The 12,654-nt window shown below is 45.0% G+C and overlaps 1 long non-coding RNA gene across 1 annotated transcript in view; it reads right to left on the reverse strand.

Annotated features, from left to right (window-relative positions):
- Positions 1-12,201, reverse strand: part of LOC147996331 (uncharacterized) — a 106,955-nt gene extending 94,754 nt beyond the window's left edge. The window contains exon 1 of the long non-coding RNA XR_015672100.1: positions 12,008-12,201. This is a non-coding gene — a long non-coding RNA (uncharacterized LOC147996331). The remainder of the gene's footprint in view (positions 1-12,007) is intronic.
- Between the last annotated feature and the right edge of the window lie 453 nt (positions 12,202-12,654).

Genomic DNA, 12,654 nt, shown 5'->3' on the forward strand with positions numbered 1-12,654 from the left:
TAGGGCACAGTCAAGAGGCCTTGAGTGCAGGTTGAAACAAAAAGAAGAACGAAAGAAAAGGAGTTCAATAGGAAGAAGTACAGGGGATGATGGAAAGCCAATTACAGCTAAAGCTCTGGGAAGCGGAGAGTCAGGAGGTTTCGAAGGGGTCCACTTCCCTAGGCTCTGAACCAGACAAGCAACGGGACAGAACTCTGTCAACAGGACTCAATGGGCTAGAGTTGCTCAAAGCACAAGTCCCCTGCCTTAGAAGTCATTGACCAGAGGCAGTGCCACATGAACCCCAAGGAGGACCCTCCCACTCCCAGGTGAACATATCCCTTCTAGACCAGCTTTCTGATCTCCATGTGCTTTTTACAGGTCATCAGACCCATGTGATCCTGCTCTACCAACAGACGGCCACAGCTTCCAGAAAGTTGCTTGGCCAGAGGCCTTTGTCCCCTTCCTCCTGTCTCGTGACTCAGGAAAATATCTGAGGTTGACATTCTCTCAGCAAGAATGTTGCAGAAACAACTTGCCCACTTTCCTTCCTGCCCCGGCCCCCAAGCTGGGATGAGATTGTTTTCTTACCTTTAACAGGAAGGAGAGGAGACCACCACTGTTCCAAGGCTAGCATCTTCTGCAACTTATCCTATTTCTCCATTAGAAAGCTCTACATAGGAATCCCACTCCCAACCCATGCTGCAAAGAACCCCAAGAGCATATGGGAATACATTCCAGCCTCCTTCCATGACACCCCAAGTGACCCAAAAAAGGTCTCTGATGCCTTATCATTCTCGTGTGTGGCCCAGGGCTGAACGTACAGTTTGTGTGGATTTTCTTTCCAAGGCTGAGGTTCTGTATGTTCATCCTACCATGTACAATCTACCCAGAAATCCTACAAAGTTAACCCTAATATCAACCTAGACATTTCCTCTTTGCACTGTGACTGTCTTTCTCTGAGGTATCAACTTTGCTCTCCTGAAGTCCTTTCAGAGAATACCTTTTGCCACTCAGTCTGCAGGTGGGTTTGAAGCCCACATCATTTTTGCCTCACTAGATAGCAAACACTGCCATGGACCCCTGTTCGGAGTTCATTTGCTGTTGCCAGTAACAGACCCTGGGGAGCTTATTAAGAAAAGAGTTTTTCGGGGTTGGGGATTTAGCTCAGTGGTAGAGCGCTTGCCTAGGAAGCGCAAGGCCCTGGGTTCTGTCCCCAGCTCCGAAAAAAAAGAACCAAAAAAAAAAAAAAAGAGTTTTTCTTGATGCATGTTCCCAAAGTGTGGAAAGCTCAAGATATGGCAGCCATAGCTGATGGGGAACCTGAGTTGCTTCAAGTCATGGGGAAGAGGGAGGAGAAGCAGGCATGGATGAGACAAAACATGAATGCAGTGTTGCTTTCCAAAAGGCCCCTCTCACTGTAACTAACAGTCCCCCACCTATGAGGACTCTGCCCCATGACCCAAACACCTTGTAAGAAATCTAAGCGCCCAGCACTGCAATGCCTTGAACTTATTTACCAACATGTGTCTTCCGGGGGATCAAGTCAACTACAGTGCCCACCAGCCCCCATTTATTAACAGTAGGAACAAAATCACTGGTATGGTCCCTGAGGCCATAGGTTGATCCTGCTGTTTGCCTCTGCTGCTTCTCTCTCCCCTGATCTCCCAATAGCCCCCAGGCAGCATTCTCAGGCAAACCCTACTTCCTCCAGACCACTCCTTAGCTCTCACTGCTAACTGCCTGAGCTTCTCTGCCCTTCTGCCCACCCTGTAAAGCCATGGCCTGTTCCTCATGCCCTACCCAGCTTTTTATTTCACTGTGAACCTTGTAATTTGCTTGTTTGTTGCGCATCATGGGGAATCTCTCTCCCTCCACTTGAACGAAAGCTCCCTAAGAGTAGTAATCTTTGGGGAATCACTGATTGATCCCAGATGCCCGGAACACAGTAGATGTTTATAAACACTAATAGAAAAATTAAAACGAACAAGTAGATATAATGAGAAGAGAACACTCAAGTCTCGTCTCGTCTCTCCTGGGTCTCATGGAGTTCCACCCACATCCAGTCATGCATAATGTCCAATCTAGACCAGGATATTGGTACAACTTAGACTCCTCTGATTCTCTTCCTACATCCTCTCTCTGCGAGGAAACTTCTGGGTTGCATGTATATGTCAATAGCTGCCTGAGTGCCCATTTCTGTTACAAAACCAAAACATGTCACTTTCTCGTAAGCACTTGGTTCTCTTCATCGTAAACAGAAGGAAGACCGGAGGCATCTGACACTCCGGTGGAAAGATGTCAGTGCAGTGCAGTTCCCAGCATGCACTAATGGACACACACCCTGTAATTCTTTTTACTGCAATAAGAAGTGGCTAATGGTGAACACCATTAGGATAACATAGGCTTACAACCGCATGTGGGTTAATGTTCACCACAAGAAGGATAATTAGATTCCCCACAAACATTTACACTTGCTGTCTAAAGTTCATTGTTTATTATATCTTGTCTTATTTGGGGTGCTTGGTAAACTATTTGCTGTTAGCAAGTTGCTTGGCTCTCACAACTGCTGTATTTCATACTCAAGGAGTCAAAGCAACACTTTGGATCAAAGTGAAACACTTTAATTAAATAACCATGAAATTTTCCTCAAGGGAATAATTACACCCAAAAGAATGGTTCACAGATTTTCTTGTTGTTCCTCTCAGTTCTTGACATTGGCCCAGTTTGGTCACTATCCTATTGGAATCTATTTATCCAGAGCTCAGTGGCATATGTCTCCTCTGGTATGCTTGTGCAGGGATTGACAAGGCAGCTCTCAAATTACCTCAGAAGCTTCCTCTAAATGAGGAATTCCCTGCGGACCCCCAAGCCAGTATGCAAATGGTAGAACCCTGAGTCCGGATCCAAGAAAAGCACATCTCCCCCCCACCCCCCATGCTTGGGGCTCCCATTGGAAGTCAGTACCCAGAAACAATACACCACTGAACTCTTCCAGGAGATCCTGGGCGATAATGTTGATAATGTCGTACATGGTGGTGTTCACTCCTGAGCAGGCACTGACTCCTGTAAAAAGAGGAGAGCTGAGTATTGCCGACTGTTAGTCAGCATTCAGTCACTGAATCAAATGCCTGAGATTAAAAAAAAATTGAAGGAAGAAGGTTTCAGCTAATGGTTTCAGAGGTTTCAATGGTTACTTGTTACCATTGCTTTGGAACTGTGGTGAGACAGAAAGAATATCAGGGATTGTAAGCAGGCAGTAGAATTTACTGGTTTACCTCACTGTAGCCAGGAAGCAACAAGAGAGAGAAGAAGAGGCAGTCCCAATATCCACTTCCAAGGTACAGCCTTGGGAACTGATTTCCTTTAATCTCCTAAAGGTTCTATTCCCCAAGTTAACACCACAGACTGGGACCATGCCTTCATCCTGAGACCTTAGAGGAGGCATAGAAGAGCGAGCCCACAAAACTGATGCGTCCTGAGCACTTGGCATTGACGTTTCAGAGAATAGTTCCAATGTGGCCCGTGTATTTGAACGATTGGTCCCCAGCTGGCAATGCTGTTTCAGGAGGTTGTAGAACCTTTGGGAGGCAGAATCGAGGAAGACAGAGTAGACCATCAAGATCAGGCCTTAGTGGTTGTAGCCCAGGTCTGCATCTGGTTGACCCCTTGGCTTCCTCATTGATGATGTAATGTAACCATCTACCTCATGTTCTTACAGCTTCAAGCCACTCTCGACACCAAACGTTGATGGGCCATGACCCCAAACTAATCTTTTCTCTTTGAAGTAGCTTCCTACAAGGTATTTGGCTACCAAGAAAAACAACAACAATGAAACAAAAATCTCCTGTAAAATTAGCCCATCCAGGAAGGACCTTGTTAATTCTATTTTCCATTTTATCCACAGGACTTGTCATGGTTCAAGAACACAGTAGGTATTGACAAGGTCACTTGAATAAATGAACCTGTTTTATGCTGATCACTTTATACATAGTCTGCATTTAACCTTTTTATAAATTTAAGTGAAGTAGGTGACATCTCCCCATTAGACATAGTCATATAGACTATGCCATAGACATAGACATACTAGGAGAGGTTAAGGAAGTACTAGACTGGCCTGCCAGTGACTAACAAGAAGCTTGAACTCAAGTTTGTTGAGCTCCAAGGGACACAGTCCTCACAGGTCATGTAGACAGGCTGATGTGGATTGAGATTATGTTAGTTCCCGCCCTCCACATGCTCATCCTTTTGCGGTCAGTGAAGACCTCCTTCCTATACTTATCTCCTCAAGGACCCACCCTGACTTGGTCTCTATCAGAAGGTGGATTCCCTGTCTGCACTAGGATTTTGCTGTATCCAGGACAATTCACCTCTCCAAATAGTAAAAGAATCTTCATTTGTCTGTTTTCTTCCCAGTCCCCTCCTCCTCCAAGAAGGGAAGTTATAAGACCTGGTTTTGGAACTTCAGTATATTTAGATGAAGCTCCTTACAACCAAACTATTAATTCTCATCCCAGGCTCTCCGGCTCCTCTAGATGCGTTACTCTCCCCTAGAGAGATCCCACTTATTTTCTGGACTACCTTGGGTTTCCCTTGGCTCATAGCCCCTTATTCCTGATGAGTCTTCTGGCTTTAAGAATTGCCCAATCCTCCAGATCCTCTCCTTTCTGGCCCAGTATGATTCAGCAGATGCTCTGTCAGCTCCCAATAGCAAGCCAGCATTCAACATTTGCGCTGGGGAATATCCAAAAATACAATGTATGAAAGCTAAACAATGTTGCAGAATATTTGATCACACGGTGAACCCCAAGATTGCGTTATTTACTAAAAAAAAAAAAGCCATTTCTAGTGGTGTGGCTCGGCCCTTAGCACAGACCTTTAATCCCTCTGGCTGGAATACAGACATGCTCTTACTACATACCTTTAATCCAAAATATTGAAAGTAAAGTTTGTTTGTAGAAGGAAGCAGCCATGTTTGAAAGTTGGGTCCAATTGAGTGGAAGGCAGAGTGACTAATTATAAAAAGATCTGACAGAATAGGATATGCTCAACTCTTATGAGAAGAGAGAGGAAAGGGAAGCTACTTAAGAGAGACCATCACAAAGGAAAAAAGAAAGGAGGAGGAAAAAAGAGAGGAGGTAGTTTTACTGGGACAGTTGTTCATAGGCAGGTTACAGAGAGAGAACAAACTAGACACAGATGAAGACAGAACAAACCAGAGAATGAGAAGGGGCCAGAAGATTAGAACAGATTGCCAGAGTTAGTTTGAGGCCAAGCAGAGGCTGAGAGAGAAGCCAGATTGAATCATTCAGCTTGAAGAAGAGTTGGAGCCAGAATGGCTGAGCTGAACCAGCCAGCCAGAGTTCAGAAAGAAACAGAAAGGGAGGGTTTATTCAGGAGCTTAAGTCTCAAAGTCCATAGATTTATGGAAGCTAGAAGTTTCCAGAACATGGCCTAAGTTAGTAGGCTGAGACAGTAAGCCTTGAAGATGGCAATTTCAACAGCAGAATAAACATACGTTTACAAAACAGCCTTTAAAGTGGTCCCATTATGTACAGATTCTGGTCCCGACTCCATGGAAGAAAATTTCTGCCTTTCTGTGATTCTGACCACTTTGCTGGTCTCACATCTTGCAAGCCATGGTTTCCATGAACTGTCTTTAATGTTCTTTAACTGTCTTTAACTAACTTTCTTTAGCATTCAGGTTCTCCCCAATGGCCTCCAGTGGAGCACTGTGCTTGACACATAACTAATAATCCAAATGCAAATCAAATCACAAAGCTTGGTGGAATTTCCTTCGCACTGATGATCCGCATAGCCTTCTGGAGATTTAGAACCGTGAGCTCATTACATCATGGACCAGGTATCAGAGCAAATCTGAAGCCGCGTGGCGGTGAAGAAGGAGCAGTGGACCATAAGACTCTTCTCTGTAAGAGCTTCATCAGCAGCTAGGCCTCTTTCCTCTAACCAATGCCTGTGCCAAACCAAGCCCAGAGAGACCTGAGCTATATTTTTCACACAAGCCAAAGCGCAGGTAGTTCCCTTAAATCCAGATCACATCACAGAAAATGAGGGTTCACTTCATGAAGGCCATAAAGGCAGAGCTGGTGAGCAAGCATGCTTTCCACATGAACAACAAATTTAAAATAAATTCTCTCCTGAATGGGTTGGAAGATTCATTTCCATACATAAATAGTAGTAGCATGTCAATATGGTACCTTGCAGGATAGGTAGTACCCATTTTTTTTTTGCATAGATAAATGAGAATGTCAAAGGATACTTCCTAAAAAGCTCCAAGTCTCAGTCCTGTCATATTTGTGCCTGGTCCAGAGGGGGAATGATGGTGGTGAGACAGAGAGGGAGAGAGAGAGACAGAGAGAGACAAAGAGACAGAGAGACAGACAGACACACAGAGAGACAGACAGACAGACACAGAGACAGACAGAGAGGAACAAAGAGACAGAGAGACAGACAGACACAGAGAGAGACAGAGAGACAGACAGATAGACAGACACAGAGAGAGACAAAGAGACAGAGAGACAGACAGACACAGAGAGAGACAGAGAGACAGACAGATAGACAGACACAGAGAGAGACAAAGAGACAGAGAGAGACAAAGAGACAGAGAGACAGACAGACACAGAGAGAGACAGAGAGACAGACAGATAGACAGACACAGAGAGAGACAAAGAGACAGAGAGACAGACAGACACAGAGAGAGACAGAGAGACAGACAGATAGACAGACACAGAGAGAGAGACAGACACAGAGAGAGACAAAGAGACAGAGAGACAGACAGACAGACACAGAGAGAGAAAGAGAGAGAGAGAGAGAGAGAGAGAGAGAGAGTTTCTATGCAGCTATGACACTCTCTCTTCAGTGATGTCTTCTTGGAGCCATAAAGGCACATTGTATTTCCAAGGCTTGTGTGATCTTATTTCTTTGTAAATTGGATTAAGCTCTTTACTGTGTATTACCGATATTAAAAAAGAATGAATTCTCATCTTGCAAACACAGCAGAAAAGCAATCACTCCCATGGCAAAGAAGTCATTGGCCAGCATCCACAAGAAACCAATTTTAACTTTCAAGCCCAGTCAGCAGGCAAACATGCTGGTTGATGGCAGGGTCAGCTCTAGGCAGCATTGTGAGCTGCATGATGTGAGCTGTCAGCATCCCAGTTGCACACCACCCTTCTTCCTTTCCAATGCCTTCTACTGCTTCCTTATCCCAAATACACCATTCTCCCAGGTCACTACGATCATCCGGAAAAAAAATCTGCACGTGCACCCACATGAAGTGGAGGTCCACAGCCGCTTACTGTCCCCAGTGGACAATGATTTACAAAGTGGCACACAAGAAAGTAGTACTGAATACAGCCTCAGTGGCAGAGTGCCCAGCAGAGCTGAGGCCCTGGGTTCCATCCTCAAAACTGGAAAAAGAGGAGGAGAAGCAGCAGGTGGGGGAAGAGGAGGAAGAGGGAGAGGGAGAGGAGAAGGAAGAAAAGTAACACCTGACATGGAGCTGTCTTTACACTATAAAATTCTCGTATCTCTGTGGCATGGGACTATTACTAAGACTTAATCCCCATTCCCCTGTGCTCTGACGTCCCCTCATTTTAGAAGGGGGTGTTATTGGTAAGTGTGCCGGTCAGTTTTTCTGAGATAAAGATACCCAAGATAATAAAAGTAAGATAAGTTGATTTGACTCAGTTTAGAGAATTTTGGTCTTTATCACTTGGCACCATTACTTTGGGGTTTATGGTGGTCCAGCACACCATGATGGGGAAATGATACTCTTCAGTGACATGTTCTCGGTAATGTAATGTTTTCCCACTAGGTCCTGTCTCATAGAGGCTTCACCCCTCCCAACAGCATCCGAGAGCCAAAGCTTTAGCTCATGGGTCTTTGGGGGATATTCCAGATTCAAGGTACAGCAGTAAAGAGTGAAGAGACAAGAGCAGAGACAAGAAGGTTAGAACTTCAGGCTTCGGGGCAGTTCTTTGTACTGAACATTGCCACGAGGGTGGTTGGGATCAATACATGGGTAAAGAAAATGAACTATTGGTGTGATGGTATGATAGCCTGAAGTGTAAATAAATGTCCATATTTGGAGAGAAATAAAATAAATGTGCATTGATTAACAGAATAAGGTAGATCTATATGTACTGACATGAAAAATACTTCATGAGAAGAATGGATAACATAAACCATATAGAAGGAGCTCGCTAATACAGCACATGTTCACATATACATGCACATCACGCATGCACGCACATGTGCACGCACACACACATGTAAAAATAAAAATAAAAATAAACATATAATCATGGAGAGTGGAGGGATGACATTGCAGAAATAACAAATTAAAGGGAATTTTTGTTCTTTGTTCTGTTTCCTGTTATCTGTATTGTTTTCACTTGGGTTCACAAGGAAAATGTGTTGTTTTGGTTTTTATTTTTATTTTTTTGCTTTGTGTTTTGGTTTTGTTCTATCAAAAGCAGGAAAAATATTCCCACTCCAAGGTAAATGCTACATGAATTCCCCAGTGGTTGGATAGTTAAAGAGGGCAGTATGGAACTGTGGCATGGCATGACAGACCATCTCCCAACAGTGTCCCTGTGCCAGTGGGCACAAAGGTGGACCCATGGCTCTAGCCGACTGACCACTTATTTCTAATCTACAAACCTCAAATGTCCTGAAAATGACCGCTGCCCTCCAAACCTGGATGGAAAATTCCAGCTGAGCACAGCTTGCTCACACTGTATCTGACAGGAATGCCAGTTTTCCAATTGAGCCTTCTAATAAAATTCACCTCAAGCATCAAAAAAAGAAAATATTTTGCACATCTTGCCATGGCACCTGGGATAAACACACACACGCATAGTTACCTGACTAATGAGCTTGCTTGCAGATCGTTTTCCTAAGGAGCCAGGAGGAAGATGATCACAGTGTATTTTCACTCACAAAAAAATGCTGTCCTGTTTAATCAAATGCCAAGAAGTGCCAACTTTAGCTTGCGCGTGTCTATTTCTCCCCTTCCTTGAGGGTAGGTCAAGATTCTGGTTGACAGTCTGTCATAATTACTTTTCTATTGCTGTGACAAAACACTATGGCCAAGACAACTTATAAAAGAAAGTATTTAATTTGGAGCTCCTGGTTCAAGAAGGTTAGAAGGGGTGGTCATTGTGGTAAGGAGCATGGCAACAAGCACACAAGCATGGCATTGGGGTGGTAGCTGAGAGCTTATATCTGATCCATAAATAGGAGGGAAAGAGAGAGATAACAGGGAATGTCATGGGCCTTTGAAACCTCAAGGCCCATCACTAGTGACACACTTCCTCTAGCAAGGCCACACCTCCTCCAACAAGGCCACACCTTCTCCAACAAGGCCACACCTCCTAATCCTTCCCAAACCATTCCATGAGGTCAAGCCCTCAAATACATAAATCTTTGGAGTCACTCATTCGAACTACCACACGGCTCTCCTGTGTAGCCTGTTAATTTTGCAGCCTGTTAATTTTTGCATCTCTGTCCCCAGTTTCCTCCTGGGATGGTGTCTCCAAGCTGAGTCTTTAGGCAACTGCTTCTGCTCCTCTGGGATGGTAATGCCTGTGCCAGAATCCACTTGCTTTTATCCCTCAAGGTTCTTCCAAGATGACAGAACATGCATCTCTCCAGGCTCCAGTAGGGCCAAACTGCTATACCTAAGGGTAAATCATTTCCATTTCTTTCCTGACACCCCAGTCAATGGTATGTCTCTAGGTAACCACTGACTGAAAGAATGATTGTCATTTTGGCAAAACTCTGTCCTGGACAGTGAGAAACCCGGCAGAAAGAATGAATGCGAGATGGGAGTAGTGACTCACATCAGTAATCCCAGAGTGCTTAGGAGGCAGGAAGACTGAGTTTAAGATTAGCTTGGATTCCATACGTAATGAGTTCTAGACTAACCTTGGCTACAGTGTAAGACCCTGTCTGAGAAAAATAATAGTGAGGCTGGGAAAATGGCTCAATATTTAAATCAATTGCACTGCCAATGTAGGGTCTAAATTTGACTCCCCAGAACCCACATAAAGTTTAACACAGCAGTACACATCTGTAATCCCACCATTCCTCTGGAGAGATAGGCCACAGAGACAGGAGAATCCCAGAAGCTCACAGGCCCGCTACCCTGATAACCAATAAGAAACACTTAGACAAGGCAGAAGGTGAATATGGGGAGTGGAGGTTGTCCTCTGACCTCCACACAAGTGCTGTGGCATACACACACCTACACTCACACACATAAACGTGCATGCACACAACAACAGCACATAGAATAACTGTAAAGGATCCAGGGAGAATGGAGAAAGGGGTTTGCTGTGGCTGCACCCAAGTGCACTCTGAATTCTCTGTAGAGCTTGAAAAACAATGGAAGAACCAACCAGAAGTTGATTTGCTCTGTGTTACACACACACACACACACACACACACACACACACACACACTAGCATAGGGCCATTAGGGCAGTCCCTAATCTTATATGAGTGATGTCCTTGTATCAAGAAGAAATGTGGACTCAGACACGTACAGTCCATGTGAAGACTCCAGAAAACAGTCACCTACAAGCCAACAAGAAAGGCCTCAAACAGATTTCTCCTTACAGTCCTCAGGAGACAGCAGTCCTGCCCACACTAGCACTGCCACTTTGAGCCTTCAGGATTATGAGTAAGTACCTAATGTTTAAGCCGTGTGATCTGTGATGCTTTGTTACAAACTGAAATAGCCACTCACTACTTAAAGGGGTTGTAGATACAGCCATGAATCAGTGTGGCCTGATTTCTCTTTTCAAGTGTGGCTTGACATTCCCTTCTGGATCCCCTTCTGCTTGACCCAGACCCAAGGTCAACCAGACTATAATTCCATGTAATCCCCCAGGATGGTAGTTTTCATTTCTCATCTTCAATGTCAGGTCTTCCCTGCAGCCATGGACGAGGAAGGACAGAGAGATGCTGGCAGAGTAGGAATATGGAAGTTAGGCTGTTCTTCCTCCCATTCCCATGCTCCCAGAAATAAGACTCAGACTCAAAATATATTTACAATACCTTTGCCATATAGCTAGGCTCTTCTCTAACTTGGTCCTAACTTAAAGTAACCCACTTAGGCTAATCTACATTTTGCCACATGGCTGGTTGCCTGTGCTCAGGCACCAGGTATCTGTCTTGCCATATCTTCCTCAGTGAATCTCCCACCTGGCACTATCCCAGAATCCTTTCTGCCTCCCAGATGTCCCACCTCCTATATCCTGCCTAAACTATAGGTCATCGAATTTATTACTGACAGGTGCCACATCCACACAGACATAAGGTATTTTCTCTACATAGGGATTAATTAGAAGTCAGGGGATGGGGTCGGGAGTTTACCATTCTCATAGGGTTTCTCCTTCCTCAGGATTTAGTTTCTATATGTGCACTGTTTAGGCAGGCACAGTCAGCTGACCATGGAAGCAGAGACAACAGAAGAGACCATTGTCCAGTCCAAGACTGGAGGCTGGATGCCACTGACTTCTGCTTCTAACCATGGAACAGAAATACACAGTGTCCTTGAGGCAGAAAGAGAAAGGCGCTTATCCAGGGACATAGCTGACAGAGAAGAGACATCCACCCCCATACACAGACCGCATCCCATCATGTCTAACATCTGCACACTTGGCCTTTCACAACTCACAAGCCCAACCTTCCCAGGTAACTGGCCCCAGGATAACAGAATGATTTTGATCTGGTGTACCTTCGATAACTTTTCTAAATTTTATTTTCTTAAAAGAAACATTAGAGAGCTGAGCATCTAAGATGGGTTTGGATTCACACCCACTGTCTGTGGAACAGCTTGAGGCTGACAAGATTAGCTCACTGGTACACTCTGGGATCCGTTCAGCCTGAGCTGCTGCCCACACACCAGCCACGCTCACAGAAGCTGCTTTCCCACAAGCAGCAGCCCACTTCATCTCCTCATCTTGGCACGTGGAACTAATGGGTCCTTGATGTCTTACCTGGTCATGAGGACAGTGGCTTCCAGCCTTACCTAGTCCTTATTCCCAGCCTCCAGGACGTGGCCATGGTGATTTCTCAGCCTCTCCAGAGAAGTCCTTAGAGTCATGCTTCTGTCCTCCCTCCTCCCATGTCTAACCACCTGATTTTTCAGGACCCAGCATAGCAATCTGTGCTGCAAGCTTCCTTACCCTCCCTCAGCTCTCTTTCTGCCCCCTCTTTCTGAAATATCCAAGGGGACCAGACAGGGTGGGCCTTAAATAACACACTTCCCTTTGGATCCCAGGGCAGCATCTTCTAAAACCTGTGAATCAGACTGTTCTAGGTCCCTGTGTAGATATACATCCCAAGGTTGGGTTCTCTGGTGCCTGTCCAGAACTGAGAACTCAAAAGACAGACCAGCGGATAGAAATGCTATCCTGCCCACCCCAAGCAAGGCCTGCTGGCTCAGTTACCTGGCCAGACAACAGGCAGTAATTGTTGTCTAATCTCTTCCCAGAGGTTTCAACTACTTCCAAACTGTTGTGGCTAATAAAAACCGAGGAGATTTGTAAGAAATTCCAGGTGCGTCGGAACACTTTGGGGGATTGTGCAGCCTGCAGGCAGATGAAACTTACCTGGAATAAGCATAAGGTAATATGTGTTGGCA

Source organism: Rattus norvegicus, chromosome 2 (genome assembly GCF_021556685.1).
Source record: "Rattus norvegicus strain SHRSP/BbbUtx chromosome 2, alternate assembly SHRSP_T2T, whole genome shotgun sequence".
Classification (NCBI taxonomy): domain Eukaryota; kingdom Metazoa; phylum Chordata; class Mammalia; order Rodentia; family Muridae; genus Rattus; species Rattus norvegicus.